At 43.4% G+C, this 22996-nt stretch overlaps 2 long non-coding RNA genes across 2 annotated transcripts; both read left to right on the top strand.

The window, feature by feature from the left end:
* The first annotated feature begins 14637 nt into the window (after nucleotides 1-14637).
* LOC310825670 lies at nucleotides 14638-18002 on the top strand. Its single transcript, XR_014555421.1, has 2 exons — nucleotides 14638-14983; nucleotides 17780-18002. It is a non-coding gene; the product is annotated as an uncharacterized lncRNA (long non-coding RNA).
* Nucleotides 18003-20546: 2544 nt separating this feature from the next.
* Nucleotides 20547-22569, top strand: LOC310825751. Its single transcript, XR_014555514.1, has 2 exons — nucleotides 20547-21007; nucleotides 22133-22569. It is a non-coding gene; the product is annotated as an uncharacterized lncRNA (long non-coding RNA).
* Nucleotides 22570-22996: the final 427 nt, after the last annotated feature.

Raw genomic sequence — 22996 nt, forward strand, 5'->3', positions numbered from 1 at the left:
TTGTGGGAAAGAGGTGAGGGGAAAATGGAATTCAGAAAGCGGCCCACATAAAAGAGCATGCAACGTAATTGTCTTAAAATACTTCCCTTGCTTCATATCGCACAGCAATTAAAATTAAGCTAAAATATATTGCTTTCCCTTATTAGCAAAGGACAGGAGGTTTGTTTTTGTCATTTGGACCACGTGTGCATTTCAGGCACATGTTAATGATTTACACTGCCTTCTGGTGAAGATTGCATCTGGGAGGAAACGCTTCATTCACAAATCCTTCTGATTATTTCCCTAATTTCCTCATTGCATACTCCACTTATGAGTCATTTTCGCATTTTTAAAGGAACCTCGGAATTCTATTGCAAATGCAAGAGGCAGGTTTAGAGCCTGACTCTGGCTATGATCCACACAAAGGCAATGGCATTGCACACCAGGTTTGCTACATTTTGGCACTGCTCAGCTAAAGGAACTGTGCTGCATTGATGTGGCCAGCTACGTGCTTTGCTGGGTCAGCACATAAGCATTCTGCCAATGCACCTCCTCTGTGCTGAGCCACAAAAGGGGAACTTGTGCAAAGAACACACATGCAATTGCACCTTGCAAGGGTTTAAAGATTGGGAAGATTTGGAGCAGAGCATGTAACCCTATCACACATGTTCGTGCTACGCAAATGAACACCTGCAACATTCCGAAAGACACAGCCCCACCCATTATAGAAGAATAGCTGATAAATCGATTGATTGATTGATTGATTGATTGATTGATTGATAAAACTATTGGACTTGGCTGAGATGGCAAAGTTCACATGTTTAATCAGAGAAAATCTTTTCTGACGTTTCTTAAGGATTGGAAATTTCTTATGCACTTTTTGAATGAAAGAGGAAATGGTCTTGTAATACAGTGGTACCTCGGGTTACATACGCTTCATGTTACATACACTTCAGGTTACAGACTTCAGGTTACAGAAATAGTACCTTGGGTTAAGAACTTTGCTTCAGGATGAGAACAGAAATCGTGCTCTGGTGGCGCAGTAGCAGCAGGAGGCCCCATTTTCTAAAGTGGTTAAGAATGGACCTCCGGAACGAATTAAGTACTTAACCTGAGGTACCACTGTATCTGGATTTGAAGATTGAAAAAAAATACTGGTTTGTGGAAGATAGAATGGTGGAATCTTAAGGAATGAATATCATGTGTAGCTACAGGACAGAGAAACTGAAGTCCTTTTATTTTCTTCTTCTTTATCTTTCTTTAGGTTTCCCCCCTTATTTTCCTTTTTTCTCGCTTTCTCTTTTTTAGGTTTCTCCTTTTTTCCTCTTCCTTCTGACTTTGTTCAGTCTAAGTATTTATCTCAGTGTATTATAAAAAGATGCTTTGTAATGTGTATGTATTTTTGTATACCTTTGAATAAGTACAAATCCCCCCCCAAAAAAAAAAAACCAAATAAGCAAGCAAACACCTGCAACACTCTGTCTTCTGCGAATACCCTGCTGAAGGTTTTGCACTCACCAGGATCTCTGTATGCTTTGTTATGAAATATTTTACATTACCATCATGGCATTCCACATTCATTCCGTTCTTAACCTGAAACTGTTCTTAACCTGAGGTACCACTTTAGCTAATGGGGCCTCCCGCTGCCGCCGCACTGCAACCACACAATTTCTGTTCTCATCCTGAAGCAAAGTTCTTAACCTGAGCTACTATTTCTAGGTTAACCTGAAGTGTGTGTAACCTGAAGCGTCTGTAACCCGAGGTACCACTGTATATATATATTTGGGTGTCACTGGCCATACACCGAAAGGCTGTCAGTGAACTACCCTGCGTGTGGGGATATGGGCTTGACTGCCTGCTACACTTACGCCTCACAGAGCGCCCCCATATCCCATCTACCCTGATGAGCCCCAGTTCCCCCTGGCTGGGGGGCTGGGAGGGATACACGCCCAAGGCCTAAGCCAAGGTCTTCCTACATTCAGAAGTTTAATAAAGTTGTGGCCTAATTTTAATTCCATGTATCATTGTCAGAGTCTTTATTCCTTCCTTATGATCCCTGGGGGCTGTTGCCGCCTGGTCACACAAATCATTTGCAAGTAGTTCTCCTTCAGGGAATAATATGCTGTAACATGCCACTTGTGATCTTCCACCTGTTCTGCTGTTAAGGACTTCTTGGATCATTCTTTGTCTAGCTCCTCCCCATTGACCTCACTGCCTTGGGTGACCCTGCTGGGATTGTGGTGGGGAATAGGGTATGTTATTTGTTTCCTTGCTGCTCTAGGATTTGCCAAAGGCTCGAAACACCCCTCAAAGCACGTAACAAAGAGGAAGATCTCGGCGCGTGTCAGACACACGCCAAAGCGATTGATTCAAAGTCTTTGTTCAATTCTCATCGGCCAAAACGAAAGCTGCGAAACGGGCGAGGGAGCCGTGGCAGGAAGAAACCTGCTTGAGTGAAATCGATATTCCCCCCAAATCGAGCGAAATAAATGGCATGGAAAGTACAGCCGCAAACTGCGACGTGGTATGAATGAGGCCTGCGGTTGCCAAGGTCAGCTGACACCACATGAGAATGTGAAAGCTTTCCCATCTTAGCATGAGATTCAGAGGTGGATGACTTGGGTTATTGTGAATGAATGAGGCGGTTATAGTTATTTTTAGGATAGTGATTTGAAAGTGGAATGTGAGTCGCCGAGTCACATTAGCTGCCTTACTCACATAATGTTATTCCGAACAGTTACAGTTAGAGGAAGGTGATGTTCCTGCATTGTATAGTACAGAGAGGCGATTCATGATTGTTACCAAACCCACCCAACAAAACAAGCTAAGACTTGTATCACAATAACAACAACAACAACAACAACAACAACAACAATCTGACCTCCACCCTAAGGTCTCAGGGCATGTTATGTTTTTTGAATAAGTTTCTTCTTAAGGTTTCTGGTTGAGGTTTTAGTCTTTGCCATTTACTAGTTGGTATATTAGAGTCTGGTTTGTTATGTATACAGCTATGTGCAGTCAGTCCATATTTTACTAGTCGGACCAGTAAAACTGCTTGTAAAACAATACTGAGGTCCAAAAAGTCAGTTTAATGTCAGAGCTCATCCAAATAAGGTTTGTGTTGCTATTGTTCTGACACCAAGTTCTTCTCACAGCTTGCCAGGTGCCATTCTTGACCGTGGCCATTCTTTTCTGAATAATGATAATAATAATGTCAGGGAACTGCCATCAGGACCGGAGGAAGAGAGCGGGCTCCAGAGAGATTCCAGAGAGCGTCCCGGGATGGGGAGAGGCAGCCCATCTTCTGGGGAAGGGAATCAGCGTAGCACCAGTGGAGAAGGGGGTCAGATGGGGGAATCGGCGAGGCGGTCCCATGACTCCTCGCCGGGGACCAGCGGGGAGAGTAAGGGTCCTCCGCTGCCCACACCCTCCTTGCGCAGAAGGCTTCCGCGCAGGGAGAGTAGGAGGAGACTAGGCGTCAAAGAGCTTCTTTGCTGGAAGAAGTTCAAGAAACGCCCACTGACAGATTCTGCCAGCAACTGAGACCCGTGGCTGTCCGGACAGAAAAGGTTCACTCAGGCAACTCAGCCAGGTGTGGCGCCGATTTTACGCACGAGCAACCCCTAGAACCATTACAAATAATAATAATAACTACTCTATTCCAAACTTAAAAATGGAAAGCTTTATGCTGGTGGTCAAAAAAAGAGGTTTAAAGACTCTCTCAAGGGAAATCTAAAAAAAAAAGTAGTATAAACACTGACAGCTGGGAAACACTGGCCTGCGAACACTCCAGTTGGAGAACAGCCTTTACCAAAGGTGTCATGGACTTTGAAGATGCTCAAACTCAGGATGAAAGGGAGAAATGTGCTAAGAGAAAGATACACTTGGCAAACCCTCACCATGACCATTCCCGCCCGGAAACCTATGTCCCCACTGTGGAAGGACGTGTGGATCCAGAATTGGCCTCCACAGTCACTTACAGACTCACTGTTAAGACAGTGTTCATGGAAGACAATCTTACTTGGCTACGAGTGATCACCAAAGAAGAAAGAGGATACCGCTCCAATTTAACGTGGGCTACTAAAACCAGTGCAAACAAGGATCTGTTTTAATATGTCAATAGGAGTTGGTACAGGCACTCTGTAGGCTGAAAACAACCTAGCCCTGGGAAGAGACGTGTCTGTTGCTCAGGGCTGCTGAAAAGAGAGCGAATGTGTTTGCTTCTCCAGATGAAGAATTAAAACAGCTACGCAATGATAGCAGCTGCTAAAAAAATAAAAAATAAAGCCGAAGGGGGATCTTCGGAAAGTGAATGATGGACCGAGTAGCCGTCCCTTGACCGATTTGAACCAGGGCCAGGCGTACACATTCGCTGCAGAGGCAGAGAGAAAGAAAACGTCCATCACCATCTATCTTCAAAAGCCGTACCGTGGCAGAGTTCCAGCAGACAAAGACCACACATGGTGGTGGGACAAGCAATGGCAAGAAGTTTGGTCAGGCTCTGAGAACAGACAGGCCTTTCAGCTGTAACCGAGGGAGTCCGGAGAAATGGGGCTTGAATTTATGATGGCATTTTGGAGGACTGATTGATGGCATTTTGTTTCCTTATTTTCCTTGTGATATTTAAATCCCACTCTTCCTTCGAGGTGGTACACACAGTTTTCCCCCCCCTCATTTAGTTCCCACAGTAATCCTGCAAAGTAGGCTAGGCTGAGAAGCAGGGACTGCCTCACAGCTGGGTGGGGATTCGAACTCTGGTCTCCCGGGTCCTACTGTGACTCTCTAACCATCTGAAGGCTGCCCTGTTCAGGGAAGGTTTTAATGTTTGATGCATTACTGTATTTTAATATTTTGTTGGAAGCTGCCCAGAGTGCTGGGGAAGCCCAGCCAGATGGGCGAGGTATAAATAATAAATTATTATTATTATTATTATTATTATTATTATTATTATTATTAACCACTACACCATCCTTCTTCCCAAAGAAGCCCAGGGTGGCAAGTGGCAAAACAGAAAAAAGAGACAATTGCAAGTCAAGTGAAATACTGAAAACATTTAATAGCAATGGCAAATATCTTTTTAAAAATGGTTTATAGCATTTAAAAAACATATGGAACAGTTGCATACCACGCCGCCAAAGAAGAAAGAAGAACACTGTTTTTTTTTTCCTTTTCTTTTTTCCTACTACACACATTCTTTTGCAATCCACTTTTCCTTACCAGAATCCATCTTCCTGTGGTGTTTTCCCTGACACGTGACCATTTATGCACCTTCCTTGACTGCGGAACGACATTGCAAAATTCGGAGCGATGCCATTTTCAAAGGCTGGCTGTGTTGGGTAGAGTCAAGCCTTTAAATGTGAACAGAATCACATCCCCCACCCCTCCCCTAGTCCAAGCCAACCCAAAGGCAGTATGGTTGTCAGATACTTAGCAGATAGTTCTATGGAACAGTTTCCTCACAGCGGATTCAATTCATTTTATGACACGTCCATCCGTTCAGTCTCCTTTGGCCAAGCGCTATGATATTCAGTGTCACTTTTAAAATGAGCAATTATGGCTTTAATTAAATTAACTCAGAGACTTAATGATAAATGGTAGAGATGAAGCCTGAGCCCCCTTTTTTTAAAAAAAAAAAAAACATCCTTAATGACTTATTACTTCAAAGGTAGGATTTTGCTGCCACAGCAATTTTCTGCCATGGCTAGGTTTTAGCAGCAGCGATAACTTCCTTGGATCTGTAAATGCCAGGTGTCTGTAAAATCGCTCTTCTCAGGGGAGAAGAAAGGAATGCAAAGGGAAGCATTAAATGTCTTGGCTGGAAGCCCAACCTGCAATGGCAGCTGGAGACAACTGCATTGTCACAGCCCTGCTTCTCCCAGTCAGTGTCAACAGATCAGCAAAGAAAACCAAAGGGGAGGTGAAGAGCAGAAATGTGGTAGCACCAAAGGGATGCTGGCCCAAAAGATGAACTTGCAGCCCCCACCCCACAAATGCAATACGATAATCTTTATTGTCATTGTCCCATACAGAACAACAAAATTGAAAAAATCTACATCAGATATTCAAAAACCCACAAGCCTGCTATCCCAGCCTGGTTAGCCCCTAAAAACTCTGATAGCCATACAGTGGTACATTAGGTTACATGCGCTTCAGGTTACATATGCTTCAGGTTACAGACTCCGCTAACCCAGAAATAGTACCTCAGGTTAAGAACTTTGCTTCAGGTTGAGAACAGAAATCATGCTCCAGCGGCGCGGCAGCAGCAGGAGGCCCCATTAGCTAAAGTGGTGCTTCAGGTTAAGAACAGTTTCAGGTTAAGTACAGACCTCCGGAACGAAATAAGTACTTAACTTGAGGTACCACTGTAATTGAATACAATATTCTCACATAAAGACTACCTTACACTGCATTAAAAACCAAAATCGCATTTGGATAGAAACTATTTCTCAGGCGGCTGGTCCTAGTCTTTATAACCCTGTATCTTCTCCCAGAAGGCAGAAGCTGAAAGAGATCATTTCCGGGGTGTGCACTATCCTGCACTATCTCTGCAGCTTTCTTGTGACATCTGGAAGTGTAGATTTGATCCAAGGTGGGAAGAGTGCACCCAATTATTCTCTCCGCAGTCTTTACAACCCTGGACAGCATTGGATATATAAATAATAATAATTCCTATATATATTCCTATATATATATATTCCTATATAAATATAGGAATAAAGTTTAATTACAAAACTTGATATATTTTCCCATTCTCCATACAATAAAAACACAGAAAGGAGAGGAGAAATAGAGAAGGGAAAAGAAATAAATAAAAGAAAGAATAGAAAAGAGGTTAAAAGAGAAAGAAAAATAAGATTCAGAAAGTAAAGAACTTCCGTTTCTTCATCTGTCCGCTATATAAAAATAATACAGTTGTATCTTGGATCCTGAACACCTTGCAAGTCGAACGTTTTGGCTCCTGATTGTCACAAACCCAGAAGTGAGTGTTCCAGTTTGTGAACATTCTTTGGAACCTGAATGTCTGACGCAGCTTCCAATTGGCTGCAGGAGCTTCCTGCAGCCAATCAAAAGCCGCGTGTTGGTATCTGAACGTTTTGGAACTCGACCAGACTTCTGGAACAGATTCCGTTCGCCTTCCAAGGTACCACTGTATTCACTTTATTCAATCCACTCTAACAAAGTCGCTTTCTATAAACAAGCGTTATCTTCAATCCACAAAAGCAGATGTCATTATTTCTTTTTCACGCAAGAAGTCTATGAGAGGTTTCTAATCTTTAACAAATGTCAACAATGATTTTTCCTTTGGTTAAACATGTCCATGTCGCCATCTCAGTGAACTCTCGTGACTTTTAACAGCCTGTCTTCAACTGTTGCTAATGAGGTGTCCTCCCATCTTTGTGCTTAAAAAGTCTCACAGCCATAATCATATATTGTAGCAAAGTTCTGTAGTCCTTTTCTAACTGTATATCCGTAAGTCCCAGCAGGAAGGGTTTTGGTTTCAGTTGAAAACCTTTGAAAATGCAATAAATAATAATTAGAGATGAACTTGCACAGAAATCACCAGCATATGCTCACATGAGCCTACACTTTTTAAAAATTAAATTTCAGAAATTGTAACACATTAACTTCAACTTTAATACATATTTCCCTTAACCGCACCCTTACCTCCATGATGTTTTTATCCCCCCTTTTTATCTGTTGCATGATGTGGCATTTTTATATCTCACAGTTATTTCCTCTATTACAATTGCTGCCATTTCCATTATTTACATTTCAAATCCTGCTCACAACTTCATTTGGCTATAATATTTCCTCAGATTGTCCAAATGGGGTCTCCACTCTTTAATAAAAAGTTTGTTTTGATCTCTTACTCTTTCTGTCAATTTTGCCATTTCCGCATAGACCATTAGTTTTAAGATCCATTCTTCCTTGGTTGGAACTTCTCCTTCCTTCCATTTCTGCGCATATCAGATTCTGGATGTTGTTTTGCGTGCATAAATAGTTTCATCATCTTCTTTGAGACATCCATCCCTATTATACCAAGAATGAAAGCTTCAGGTTTTGGGGGACTAACCAATTTTAACATTTTCTTCATTGCATTGCGTTTCATTTCCGAAAAACCCTTAGCTTCGAAAGAAAGCTTGAGTAAGGGTTTCGCCTGAGGCAAGTGGCAACTTGCACAGATCAGGTCAGCCTGTATTTGTACTTAGAAAGATCCAATTCCTCAGGCATTCCTAGTGGAACACAAGTCAGTGAAGCCTGAACTGGTGGTTGGTTAACAATGGTTCATGGGAAAAAGGCAGCCTTGATTAGATCAATGTCAAATATTTCAAACAGTAGAAATATGGCTGGTCTCACCCCAGTCGCTGAGCAGTGGAAGATTCCAGTGATACCCAGGGTTCAGTTTCCTTGGAAAAAAGGTCAATGGAGATTGTGGTGTCTTTAGTATATAAGGATTTGTTTGCACATATAGACAACATAAAGATGCAGGGGCTCACTGAATTAGCAGTCCATCAGATCTTGCAAATTATCTTTGAAGGTGACCCAGAAACTACAACTAATCCAGAATGCGGCAGCTAGACTGGTGACTGGGAGTGGCCGCCGAGACCATATTGGCTCACAGTACGTTTCCGTGCACAATTCAATATGTTGGTGCTGACCTTTAAAGCCCTAAACAGCCTCAGTCCTGTATAACTGAAGGAGTGTCTCCACTGCCATCGTTCAGCCCAAACACTGAGGTCCAGCTCTGAGGGCCTTCTGGTGGTTCCTTCACTGTGAGAAGTGAGGTTACAGGGAACCAGGCAGAGGGCCTTCTCAGTAGTGGCGCCCGCCCTGAGGAACGCCCTCCCAGCAGATATCAAGGAAATAAACAACTACCTGACTTTTATAAGACATCTGAAGGCAGCCTTGTTTACGGAAGTTTTTAATGTTTGATGTTTTATCGTGTTTTTAATATTTTGTTGGGAGCTGCCCAGAGTGGCTGGGGAAACCCAGCCAGATGGGTAGGGTATAATTAAATGATGATGATGATGATGATGATGATGATGATGATGATGTTTCCATGGAAGTTCCAAGACACAACCCTTGGTCCAGCACAAAGAAAGACAAGAATCTGTTTCTCTAGCTTCAGATCATTATCTTACCAAAGGAACTGGTTTGGCTGGTCTAGCAGGTTCAGCAGGCTGGTATAATATATATTATCTCCTTAAATTGACCTCAGATGGCTATAGTTTACAGTAAGCCTAGTATAAGATGATCTATCCTGTCAGGATAAATGCAGTATTGAACAGAGTCAGAGGTTGCATACATTTGGCAGATTGGTCTGGTTTTATTAATTTCTAGCATCTCTAATTATGCTCACTGCTGCCAGGTATTGTTGATTGCCTCTGAAATTATGGGAGCTTCTGTTTTGAGCCATACAGGGGCGCCGACTTATAAAAAATATTGGGGGGGCCCATACCGGGGTCCTGCCCCGGGAAGTTTTCTAAGAGCCGCTCCCGGCCCGTTGCTGCTGCTGCTGCCCGCCTCGTGGCCCCCTCGCCAGCTGAGGGAGGGAGAGAGACCGAGAAGGAGAGAGATGCGTGGTGGGCAAGGCAAGTGCCCACCGCGCCTCGCCTCCCACCGCCCCTCGTGCCGGCCGCCCCCTCCCCGCGCGTGCGCGTGCGCGCGCTCGCCCTCCTCACCCCAGCTCTTGGCCGTCCGCCCCAGGAACTCGCCACTGTTGGGGTTGTAGATGAACCTCCGCCACGCGGCCATAGACTGGCTGAAGGGCTTCTTCTCCTCCTTGGCCATAGCGAGAGAGAGAGAGAGAGAGAGAGAGAGAGAGAGAGAGGCTGGAAAGAGAGAGGGAGCTCGGCGGTTCGCGGGCGGCGGTTTTTCCCCTGCCGAAACAACAGCGGCTCCTCAGAACCGCTAAGTAACTCTCCCTCAGGCGCCCGGCGGGAGAGCAGAAGAGAGGAAAAGGAAAGAGGGGCTGGGCCAGTTGCACACACCGAGCAAAACTACTCGCGCCGCCTCTTTTACTACCGTAATAATTATTTGTTTTAACTCATTACTGAATGTATTTTAAAAGGTAACTATCGTCAAACAAGGAAAATAAAAAATACCAACATAATTTTGTGATTTTACAAAGCATAATATAAATAGGGACCGCTCCGGTGGGAAGGTAAATGACATTTCCGTGCCCTGCTCTGGTTCGTCAGAAGTGGCTTATTCATGCTGGCCACATGACCTGGAAGCTGTATGCCGGCTCCCTTGGCCAGTAAAGCGAGATGAGCACCGCAACTCTAGAGTCGTCCGCGACTGGACCTAACGGTCAGGGGTCCCTTTAAGGACAATTAGCAGGTCCCCATCAGATTGCTTTTTTCCAAATAGTCTTCTAGCTGCTAAGATCATCTTTGCTCAACATTGAAAATCAGCGATTTTGCCTACAATTAAGAAATGATTGATGACAGCACTTGTGATCACCGACATGAGATAAGGTGACAGGAGATGCTGACAGGAGATAAAATCCACTCAAATGGACTTAGAGCAGTGGCATTGATGGTAGAGAAATGGATCTCTCACTTAAACACAAATGAGGACTTTAAATATAGAGACAGATATATTTCTGTAATATTTATTAGAATAATAAAAAGGAGAAACTGTATTGTTCTGGTGGGTTTGAAGATTGCATGGCTGCGTGACCCCCCTTAAGGTGCGGCATTCATGCAGGATTTAATTTAATTTATCACACTCATCAGGAATACTTTCTGTGAAATTCATGGGATTATGTCTCAGAAACATCCATATCAGAGCTTTCCAAACTGTGTGTCATGAGACGTTATTGCAGGGGTCAGCAAACTTTTTCAGCAGGGGGCCTACCCACTGTCCCTCAGACCTTGTGGGGGGCCGGAATATTTTGGAAAAAATAATGAACGAATTCTTATGCCCAGAAATAACCCAGAGATGCATTTTAAATAAAAGGACACATGCTACTCATGTAAAAACATGCTGATTCCCAGATCGTCCGTGGGACGGATTTAGAAGGCGATTGGGCCAGACCCGGCCCCCAAGCCTTAGTTTGCCTACCTATGTGTTAGTGTGTCAGCTGCAGTGTGGTTGTGTTGCTTGAATGCTCCCCATGCTCCTCCCGTGGTTGGAAAGGGGTTAGTTTAACCCAGGCATCCCCAACCTGCGGTCCTCCAGATGTTTTGGCCTACAACTCCCATGATCCCTAGCTAACAGGACCAGTTGTCGGGGATGATGGGAACTGTAGTCGAAAACATCTGGAGGGCCGAAGGTTGGGGGTGCCTGGTTTAACCTCTGGTTTGCTAGTAAAACTGAATTACTGTGTCGAGAAATGATGGGTGTCTAAAAAGTGTGTCAGCAACAAGGCGCGTTTCTCAGTTTTCACCATAGACTTTGCCAACAGCCCTTTGATCCTTGGTTTTTGAACATTTCGGAAGTCGAACAGTCTTCCGGAATGGATTACATTCGAAAATTGAGGTTCCACTGTACTGTCATCTCCACAGGGACATCACCATTTTTCCAGTGGAATTGTTTTGATGTGTGTATTATTGGTTTGTTTTTTGTTTTTTTTTGTGTCTTTTATATTTCCCTTTTGTGAAAATGGAAATAAATGGTACAATTTTGGTCATTTGTGATGCAAAGAGAGAAATGCAAGCTGCAGAGGAATTCCTGGGCTAGCTTATGCAAAATGACCTGACCAGGCTAGGACCATTAAGAAACAATACGGGCCATTGAAATGCAAGAGAATTGTCCTCCTCCCTTAGTCCTGAGGTGTGAACAGAGACTGGGGACAATAGGAAGGTTGCCAGGGTAACTGGGTGTGAGGTGACAGGAAGAGAGTGTTTTTAACAGGGTATTCTGGGAAGGAGGGCGAAGAAGAAAGATTGGGCTCCATCTTGGGCAGGCTGGCTGCAGGCTGGCTGGGAGAGATGCCTTAGACTGCATGGCTGCCCTGCTGTGGGGTACAAGCTCCTCTTGAATGACCATGCTGTAAGATCTGGACTCCCTCCACACAGAATGAAGGTGTAAATAGGCAAATTAATCACATTTCTTAAAGCTACGACAATCTCTGCCGTGTCTCAATTCTCCAAAGGAACACAGACCTGGGACCCAATGGGCATTTGCCACAGAGAAGGAGAGACCCCCAATTTTTGTAGCAGTATTTTTCTGTTGTGAACTGCCCTGGGATTTTGGGATACAAATTTCATAAATTAACAACAACAACAACTCCTCTATGGATCTGAGTCCAAGTATAAAAAAGGAATTTACTTAATATATTGTTCATGTGACATTTGCAGCTGTCCTTTGATTACCCTGTGAAAATGCTGCCGTACATCATGTTTTCTTATCTAGCCAGGCAATTATCTAGCGAAGGATGGGGGATTAGTAAATCTACTGGGAAGTGATGAGGCGATCATATGTTGGTTATCACTTCAAGAGAGGGTGAGAGCTCGCCCTAACTTGACGGTGGTTACAATTAATGAAATGACCTTCATATTTCCCTCTGCAAAGCTAGTGGGCTCAGGGCTGTTGTCCACTTAATGAAGTTGCCTTCCTTCCCAAGCTATTCAGTGACTTTCAAATGAGAAATATTGCCATCTCAAGCAATTCGTATGCAATAGCATGGCAAGTGATTAACCTTATCTCAATACGGCTCATTAGTTCTGTATTGTATCCAATCTAACTTCATTCAACAAAAGACAAGACACGGTATTTTAACATCAACTGCCTCAGTTGAACAGTCTAGCAGGAATGGGAGATGGACACCTCCCCGTATTTTGATCTAATCTATCATCGTCGTTCCCCACTTTCTTTCTGAATGTCAAATTATTCTAAACGAAATATGTGTGCATAGCCCTTCTAATTTTCTTCTTTGGCGATCACTCATAGCCAAGTAAGATTGTCTTCCACAAACATGGTCTTAACAGTAAGTCCATAAGTGACTGTGGATGCCAATTCTGGATCCACAAATCCTTCCACAATCGAGATATTGGCTTCTAGGCAGAAGTTGATCACGGTGAGGGTTTGCCAAGCGTGTCTTCCTCTTAGCGCGTTTCTCCCTTTCGTCCTGAGTTCCAGCATCTTCAAAGCCCATGACGCCTTTGGTAAATAACACGAGAATCAGTGGAATGCTGGACTGAGGCATAGATCCGAATAACATCTCTGACATTAATTCCACTGGCCCAGCTTCAGTTGTCCAGTCTGTAAAATGGGTGTACTAACACCTTACCTCACAAAGTGTTGCAATATATGAACTGACCCAGACTCTGAGACCATCATCAGAGGCCCTTCTTTGTGTGCCTCCTCCATGAGAGGTCCAGAGGCTGGCAACACGAGAACGGGCCTTTGCTGCATTGTTCGTTTCTGTTAGCTCTCTTGCCGTCACCACTATGTCTCGCCTTGTCCACTTCAATGGGTGTTCTTTCTTGGTTTCCAACGTAGGGTTTTCCTTCCGGCATCCATCTTGGGACCACTCCCAAGAACGTCTGCTCAGTTCCAACTGTTTCCCAAACCCTACAGGCCAAACCCTACGCCAAAGGATAAAAGAACATAAATCTGACACCACGAATGACAAGACAGAGAAACCAGTAGGAGAACACCTTCATCTCCCTCCCTCGACAATCTTCACGGAGCTCTGGCCCAATGGTTGCCAGTGGCTTGATTTGAATTAATTTTATAATGAATGATTTTAGAGTGCTGTGTTGTGTTGTACTTTTGTACTGTTTTATTGTTGTTAGCCGCCCTGAGCCCGGCTTCGGCTGGGGAGGGCGGGATATAAATAAATTATTATTATTATTATTATTATTATTATTATTATTATTATTATTATTATTATCCCAGGACATTCAATACAATATCTCAAAGCAGCTGTCTTATTACAGAAGAATTTCAGAAATAGACTTGAAAGAGAAGTTGCTGAATTACAACTTATTACCAAACTGAAAAAAAGGAGACACCTGGTCTTAATAGAGATATTGGATTCTTGTCTCATTACACATGCTAAAGCTATTTTTGGTCATCCCTTGCTTTTTCCTGTAGGACTAATTGCAGTCGTTAACAGTTGTTAACAGTCATCAATAGGTTTACCATAGCCATTGAGCCAATCACCCATCTCCTACTACCTTTCTGAGCAATACCCCACCCTCCCACTATATATAAGGGTCTGGTGCAGGGGTCCGCAAACTAAGGCCCGTGGGCTGGATAAGGCCCGAGGCACTTGTTTATCTGGCCCGTGGCGACCCCTGCCACCCGATGCAGCCGCCCGCTCTTATCGGCGCTGTGCTGCACGGCTGCCCACTTCCAGGTCGGAGGAGTACCTGGAAGTATGCCCGAAATAGCGTGTGTGCACGTGTTTGGGCACGGGCTCCCCCGCCCTCCGGCCCACAGTGCGATCGGCGCTGGAGACACCAGCTGAGGAGCGGTAAGTTTGTTGACCCCTGCTCTGGTGGCTTCTGCTTCAGTGTATCTGAAGAAGTGTGCATGCACACAGAAGTTTATACCAGAACAAACCTAGTTGGTCTATAAGGTGCTACTGGACAATTTTTATTTTTTAAAATTTCGACTGCATCAGACCAACAGGGCTACCTACCTGAATCTGTTTTGCAAGAGAAAGCTTTTACCTCTGGGCCGCTGGGTGGCAAACAGATATTACAAATCCCACGCAGAGGGGATGCCAGCCAGCCAGGCTGATCCTGTGAGCTGCAAGCTCTAACCGTGAATGCAAATGCTAACTAGCCTTCTGTAACAGTTATCTCCTCTCCGTTTGTCTCCCCTTGCTAGGCAATTACGGAGATGATCAAAGAGAGATCCAGGACGACCTTCTGACACTCGGTAGTAATCAAGCCATCGCTATAACCCTCACGTGAAGAACTCTTGCTGAGTGACAGCCCAAGCAACCCTAATTAGAATCCAAGCTTTTAAAGATCATTTCTACGGATACCCATTGCACAGTCAGCCCTATGACAGCGAGAGGCGCAATGGTGCATAAAACAATGTAAATTAGCATATGGAAGGTTTCTTTCCGAAACACTGCATTTAGACATAATTGGCTGTCATATTTCATTATTCTTCTTACTATTGCTGTAAGAAGTGTTTACCCTGGTAGAGATATAGATACATTCCGTAGAATGCTGCAACATGACACACAGACGGGTTACTTTGAAGGAGAAAAGTCTATAATGCAGTTGCAAAGATGGAAAAGGATTGGCAGTAGAGGGAAACGCTTTCAGATCGCTAGGTGATAACGGCTGCGAAGGATGGCAATGGCGGGCAAAAAAGTGATCAGAAGTGACAGAGGGGCTGTGGCGATCACACAGGGTCCCCGGACGTTTGACGGTCTATTGATCCCTGTGCCACCACTGTGATTGCTTTCCCACTGCCACCAACCCGTTTCTCTCGGGTACACACGGAGTCCAGACAGTTATTAACATTAACAAATAATCAAGTTTATTTTATAGGCATTAACAAGTTTATGGTTTCCGTCAATTTTTCTTGGCAGTTTCTTAATCTTAGTTCCTTTACTGACCTATACGTTCCTAACAACATCAAACTGATTATCCCAACTATATTATCTGACTCCACCTAACAGTTCCTCTCACTCTCTCACAACACAACTCGACCAACCCACAGACTTATCCCCCCTCTTCCTTCTCCAACTCCCAACTCCCAACTGACTTTTCAACCACTCCAACTCTAACTCTAACTCCTCCCCTTGGGTTCCCACTGGCCAATCACATCACACTCATTTAACCCTTTCCTTATGACCCACCTAGGAGGGCAAACACCACAGGGGCAGATAAACAGCAGGCGCATACCAATGGACCTAGAAGGCTTAGAGAAAGAGAGGGGGTAGATGCCTTAGGGAAGGGTGTCATATACGGTATGTCAAAAGCCTGGATCGCCCAGAAAACACTTGGCAATTGAAGTGGGGTTACAGGGAACCAGGCAGAGGGCCTTCTCGGTAGTGGCATCCTCCCTGTGGAACACCCTCCCATCAGATGTCAAGGAAATAAACAACTATCTGACTATTAGAAGACATCTGAAGGCAACCCTGTATTGGGAAATTTTTAATGTTTGATTTTTATTTTTATTTTTTTAAAAAAATATTGAATTTTCAAATTATAACAACAAATTTTCCACAAATCTTAACTGAACAATTTATATATCCATATTTCTACCCTCCCCAATCTTTGGCCTCCCCCCTTATTTCCAGGTTTTACCTCTCATATAGTTGTGAAAGTTTAGTCAAAACCTGCCAAATGGGTCCAAATCTTTATACACTCTTTTTATATAGTTTATAAATGGTTCCCACTCCTTTTTGAAATTGGTGTTGTCTCTCTCATGTATCCTCTCTGTCAGCTTAGCCAGTTCCGCGTAGTTCATAAGCTTAACTTGCCATTTTTCCTTTGTTGGCATTTTCTCCGTTTTCCATGCTTGTGATAATAAAATTCTTGCTGCTGTTGTTGCATACATAAACAATCTCCTGGAGGTTCCCTCACTGCGAAAAGTGATGTTACAGGGAACCAGGCAGAGGGCCTTCTCGGTAGTGGCACCCACCCTGGGGAACGCCCTCCCATCAGATGTCAAGGAAATAAACAAGTATCTGACTTTTAGAAGACATCTGAAGGAAACCCTGTTTAGGGAAGTTTTTAATGTTTGATGTTTTACCGTGTTTTTAATATTCTGTTGGGAGCCACCCAGAGTGACTGGTGAAACCCAGCCAGATGGGTGGGGTATAAATAAATTATTATTATTATTATTATTATTATTATTATTATTATTATTATTATATAATTTATTACTTCATCAGAAAGCAGCCCTGTTTAGGAAAGCTTTTAATGTTTAATAGACTACTGTATTTTAATATTCTGTTGGAAGCCACCCAGAGTGGCAAGAAAAACCCAGCCAGATGGGTGGGGTATAAATTATTTATTTATTTATTTATTTATTTATTTATTTATTTATTTATTTAATGTTATAAGGCATCCCCCCCATCCTCTTTTTATCTCTACAGAGCAATCCTAGTTATGATTACAGGTAAGTCCAATTAATTTCAATGAGGCTTACTCCCATGCAGGTAAGTGAGCATAGGATTGCAGCCTCCATGTTTTCATGCCAAGTAAAATCCGCTGAGAAGTCAGCTGCAGGCTTACTGGGGCAGCTACAGAAAAGACGCACATCAGCAGAGGGGGATATTAGTGAACAACAACAATGTTTCCTAGTACACCGTATTCCATGATTACTCTCGTTAGCCTTGTGAAAGGAAGGGAGAAAAAGAGAAAGAACATTTCTCCTATTCCGCTGGATTTGTGGTTTGATGAAAGCAACCCTGAGCTGGAACAAACAATACGTCAAAAATGATTATGCAACGTGAGATGAAGAAATATTTCTCCATTCCGTGCCAGGAAAGCTACAGGCAATTTGGGAAGTCACGTGTGTTTGCCCCCTGCCCCCTTTCAATATGACTTTTAAAACACTGATTTTTGTATTTAAAAAAAAAAAAAAATTAGCACAAAGAGGAGCTCCTTTCGGAACTCAAGATGCAAAAGGAGGAAGCATCACATGAAACAACTTTCCCTGTCTTTATAAATGATGGTTTAACCACAACGACTGCATTCTTCTCCCCCCTTTTGTCCTGGTAGCAAAAGTTAAGCTGAAAGCAAAAAATAAAAGAAAATGGAAAAATACATCTCAATGGCCAGACTCGTATGCTAAGCTCACCAACGTCTTTATTTTTTGAAAAAATTAACAATAATATTTATTTTCTATTTTTTAAAGAAAATCCCACTAGGACATCAGATGGCCATTATACCAGCATGTTCTATTGGCAACAGGTGTCTGTTTTCCTTTCATACTTGGAGCCTCTGTTCCCTAATGTTTTGCCCACCGTGATGCCGGCGTCTGAACAGGAAAGATTAAACAGCACGTCTTGGGAGGAAAAACAAAAAGATGGCTGAGAATCAAAGGCTACCAGACAGCCCCGAACATGTTCTGAAAACAAAAGTGCATGAAATCATGAGCAAAACATCAGTTATCTCCAAAGCTGTGAAAAATCCATATGTTTTGTCTATGTGGCCCTTAAACACATTGTTTTGCCTCTTGTCCACATGAATGGAAGGGGGAGGCACGAGGGGCAGACTATACTTTGCCTTACATTGCTGAGTTTAAACAAAGCCTTAAATCTGTGGAAGAAACCCACAGTCGCTGCTTTTACCTCCAAGTCTGCTGTACAGCAAAACTATGACTGAAAACATCAGGCTGGGAATAAAGTAAAACCCAAATTTTCTATGTCAACCAAACCTTTGTTTCTGAACCCTTTGCAAAGATGCTGTCCTGGGTTTGGGACATATGAAAGCCTATGAATCGCATTCTTCTGGTCCCATTATGCCTTCCGAATTTTGTGTCCGTTTACTGGGACTCAGCTGTCCACTCTGCTAGAGACAGGGCTGGGGAAAAATTACTTCCAGTTTGTGTTCATTGCTAATTGAGACTGCATAGACACACTTGTTTTGGGACTTCGACTTCCCCCCTCCATGAAACTGCAAGTTTTTTACAGTAACCCCGCTAAAGTTTTAATTGTTTACAATTTGTTTGTAATAAATATTCAATAAATGCTTTCCATTCCTTGATAAAAAGTCTGTTGCGTGTTGAGGTCCCCAAGACACCCCCCCCAAAGAAAAACACAATTGACACTTAATTTTTGTTTAAGGTTTTTGGCATAATTTTGGCCACAACTTTATTCAAATTACAGCAATGTGAGTGGTTGCTTAGGCATTGGTAGCACTAACTGCCCCCGCACAGGGACAGCTTTGACATTTGCACCCCCCATGAAGTCAGCAAGGGTAAGTCACCTGGGGAGAGACACGGGACTGGGAACCATGCCTCACCTCTCCCCAGAATGCTCCCAGGGGCTTGCGTGGCCCTAGCCCCTTGCCAGAGGGTTTCAGACAAAAGCATGGGGAGCCCCTGGGTTCCCTTCAATGGAAAACCCTTGAAGCAGCAGCAACAGCAGCAGCATTTTGGAGGGGCAGGCACAGCTGAATCCATACCCCTCCACCAACCAATTCCAAGACCAATGCCTAACCGCAAACCTTACAAGTTGTGACGATTTGCTATGCAGTAGGCAAAAAACCAAGTGGCACACACTAATCAGCCAAATGGACAAAATTCTTACCGGGCCCCTGCCCCAAAGCAGACGACCCCATGACAGGCATAGCAAGGTCAAACAAACAGCCTAAAATTAGGGAAGGGAGGGCGGGTGATCCGAAGTAAGCAGCGAAAAGAGGAAGTTCGTCGCTGCGAGCATTGTATTTAACAAATAGGGCAGTCAATCAACAAATGGCAACATCTAGATTTCCCCAGTAACAGCCCGCCCCTGCTTAAAGGATGGCCAAACCATTTGCCTAGCAACAGTGAGGTGTCTCGTCAGCCCCGCCCGCAACCTGTGCTCTCCATGAGGGAGAACACACTTTTTCTTTATTTCTTATTCTTCCGGTAAGTTTCACCATTTCTGCATAGTCCATTAATTTCTGTAACCATTATTCTTTCACGGGGACTTATTTTTCTTTCCATTTTTGGGTGAATATCATTCTTACGGCAGTGGTTGCATACATAAATAAATTTCCATATTGTTTTGGTAACTCTGATCCCATAATTCCCAAGAGAAAAGCTTCTGTTTCTTTTCTTTCACAAATGTAAACTTAAACACCTTTTTCAATTCATTATATATCATTTCCCAATAAGCTTTAACCTTAATACAAGGCCACCACATATGGAGAAAGGTACCTTCTTTCCTTTTGTATTTCCAGCACATATTCAATTTTGATTTATACATTTTTGCCAATCTACTTGGTGTTAGATACCATCTGTACAACATTTGAATATAGTTTTCTCTTAAACCATAACATGCTGCAAATTTTATGTCCATGTTCCACAGTCTTTCCCATACCTCCATTTCTGTGATAACCAATATCTATTGCCCAATGTATCATTGAAGATTTCACTTGTTCAACTTTTGTCTTCCATCGTTTTAGTTTCTTTGTTGTTGTTTTTCTTTTGTTACGAATGAAAATTGTAAAAAAATTTATTTTTAAAAATATATGACACTTGTTTGGGAATAGGGATGGGGCAGAGGTTTGATTCAGTTCCCATTGAAAGGCAAACAGATTTTTGCCTGAACTGAATCACAGCAGTCTTCAAAATGTGGCACTTTTCCAAATTTTCAAACACAGCCCTCCAGTCAAGTAATGTTCAGAAAAATGCATGTGCAAGGTTAAAACAGTGCATAAGAACCCACATGTTAATGAAAATAACATATGGCAATGCATTGTATTGAGGAAAATTGCTCTGGGAACTCTGGTGTCTGTGAGGCAAAATGTTGTGTATTATGAGAATGACTTTTTTTTAAAAAATGAACAAATTGCAAACTGGTGCAGAAATGAGAACTGAGCATAGGATTTGAAAAAATGACATTTCCGTGCGCTGCTCTGGTTCGCCAGAAGCGACTTAGTCATGCTGGCCACATGACCCGGCCAATAAAGCGAGATGAGCGCGCAACCCCAGAGTCGGTCACGACTGGACCTAATGGTCAGGGGTCCCTTTACCTTTACCTCGCTTAGTCCATAGTGTTGTAAGGTTGAAATCCTTACAGTTACCCCAATATGACTCTGGGCATGACTTGACTGGATTCTTGCAATTATGTTGAGAGCTATCATTTCATTAATCCTTTGAGCCACCAAGCCTACTATTAAAGTGTCTCCTAAGTCTATTAATATAGGATTGGTTTTAACTGTATTACAGCTTTCAATCCTCTGCCACCATCATCTTTGAGGCTTCTCAAAGAAATAAGAGATCTAACTCTTGAATAGACGTTCTGTTGAGGAAGGAGATCCAGAAGGATCAAAAGAAGTGCGAGGGATCTGTCTGCAAAACATTTGCTTTCATCTGTGCCATTTTCTAAACACATCCATATGTACACCAGAACTTTACAGTAGAATGCCAACAGGTTGCCTGTTGCATGGTGAGTTCCCGCCTCCCCCCCCCCCCAGTAGGAATAAAGACACAGGACACAATTATTTAAGGTTAATGGGCTAAAATTGGCCACAACTTTATTGGTTACAGGTAAGAGCGGTATTGGCTTAGGCATTGGTCCTATCAGACTATCCAGCTTCAGCCTGTTAGCTTGAAAACCGGGAAGGGTCAACACCAGCAGGGGGAGCCCTACTGATGCACATCATCTAGGGACTCCCCCGGGGTCACCAATCGGGGGGGCGCTTTAGGCCCTGGCCTCCATAGGCTTCGGACGAGGCAACGCCCCCCGGAATCCTTTACTGGACTACCCTTCAATATTTGGGGGAGGTGATGGCGCTCCTCCCCCCCAACACATCTACATAACAATACCCCTACCAATGCCTAACCGCCAAAACCAAGGAGTTGTGATGATTTGCTACGAGGTAGGCAAAAAACCAAATGGCAGGTGCCAATTTGCCAAGTGGAAAAAATTCTTACCAGGCCCCTTAACCAACCGAAGTCCATAGCAAGGTCAGAAGGGAGACCTTAAAGGGCAAGTGGGTGGGAAACCACAACAGCTGCATGGACCAAAGAGGGAAATCCCAGGGCCGCGCTTGCCTTAAATGGGGCAAGCCACACACCCTGAGCCAGCTGATTGGCTGGCTCAGGGGATGATACGGCCGAGGATTCCCCTAATCGCACGGGGCTGGAAACAGTCCCGCGCACATGTTGGGGGCATGAGCCCACAATCCCACCTCCTCCTGATGTCGAAAGTGGCTTTATGAAATAGCCAATATAATTGTAATAAATAATACCGTGAGCTGGCCAAATTGAACAATCAATGAAGGATGGGGTGCAACAGACTGCTTGTTTCGGTTTCAGTCATGAACGTAGCCAGGATATTTTTTTTTGGGGGGGGGAGGCCTTTTGTTAGGGGAGGCAGAATCTCAGTTAGAAATGTATTTTTATTGATTTTTATTGATTTAGTGGGGGCAGCTGCCACTCCCTGCCCCCCTGGCTATGCCCATCATTTCAGTTGTAACAATATTATCCTCCTCAGTGCTGCATATTCATGGCTAGTAAAAAGAAAGTAAAGAAAGAAAGGCGTTTTCTTGCTTTCTGTATTCTGTTTTAGGAAAATACCAGCATGGATTCAATATCAGATGGATTCCTGTATTTGAAAGGGTACCCCTGAACAGTGGAAAGTAGAGCCTTTTCGCGGAAGAACAAAATGAATCAGGAATCTGAAATGAAAAAATAGCTGTTAATGAAATGAAAGAAAAAATACCCGTGCTTTCCAGATTTTGTTTTCAGATTCTAAGTGAAAATACCAGAATGGATTCAATATCAGATGGGTTCCTGTATTTAAAAGGGTGTATTGAACAGCAAAAGCAAATAAACTAGAAAGTAGACACCTTTCAAGAAAGCTCAATTGAATCAGGAGTCGTCTTCTTCTTTTTTTAAAGCTGTTAACAATTCCAGGAAGAATCACTGGATGTGGTTGGGGTTGTTGTTGTTTATATAAAGATGATGCTTATGGACAGAATGACCTGCAATAAACCTAAAGACTTTGTTCTGTGTGGTTTTCCTTCATGCTCTCAGAAACTTTCTCTGTTGCCCCCCCCCTTTGGTATTTCTTAAAAAAGATAAAGGACCCCTGGACAGTTAAGTTCCATTAAAGGCGATTATGGGGTTGCGGTGCTCATCTCACTTTCAGGCTGAGGGAGCTGGCGTTTGTCCACAGACAACTTTCCGGGTCATGTGGCTAGCATGACTAAACCGCTTCTGGTGCAACGGGACACAGTGACAAGTGACAGAGCGCACTGAAACACCGTTTACCTTCCCTCCGCAGTGGTACCTATTTATCAACTTGCACTGGTATGCTTTCGAACTGCTAGGTTGGCAGAAATTGGAAAAGAGCAACGGGAGTTCATACCATCTCATGGATTTGAACCGCTGGCCTTCCGATCGGCAAGCCCAAGAGGCTCAGTGGTTTAGA

Source organism: Podarcis gaigeae (genome assembly GCF_964106915.1).
Source record: "Podarcis gaigeae genome assembly, chromosome: 10".
In the NCBI taxonomy this organism is placed as follows: Eukaryota; Metazoa; Chordata; class Lepidosauria; order Squamata; family Lacertidae; genus Podarcis; species Podarcis gaigeae.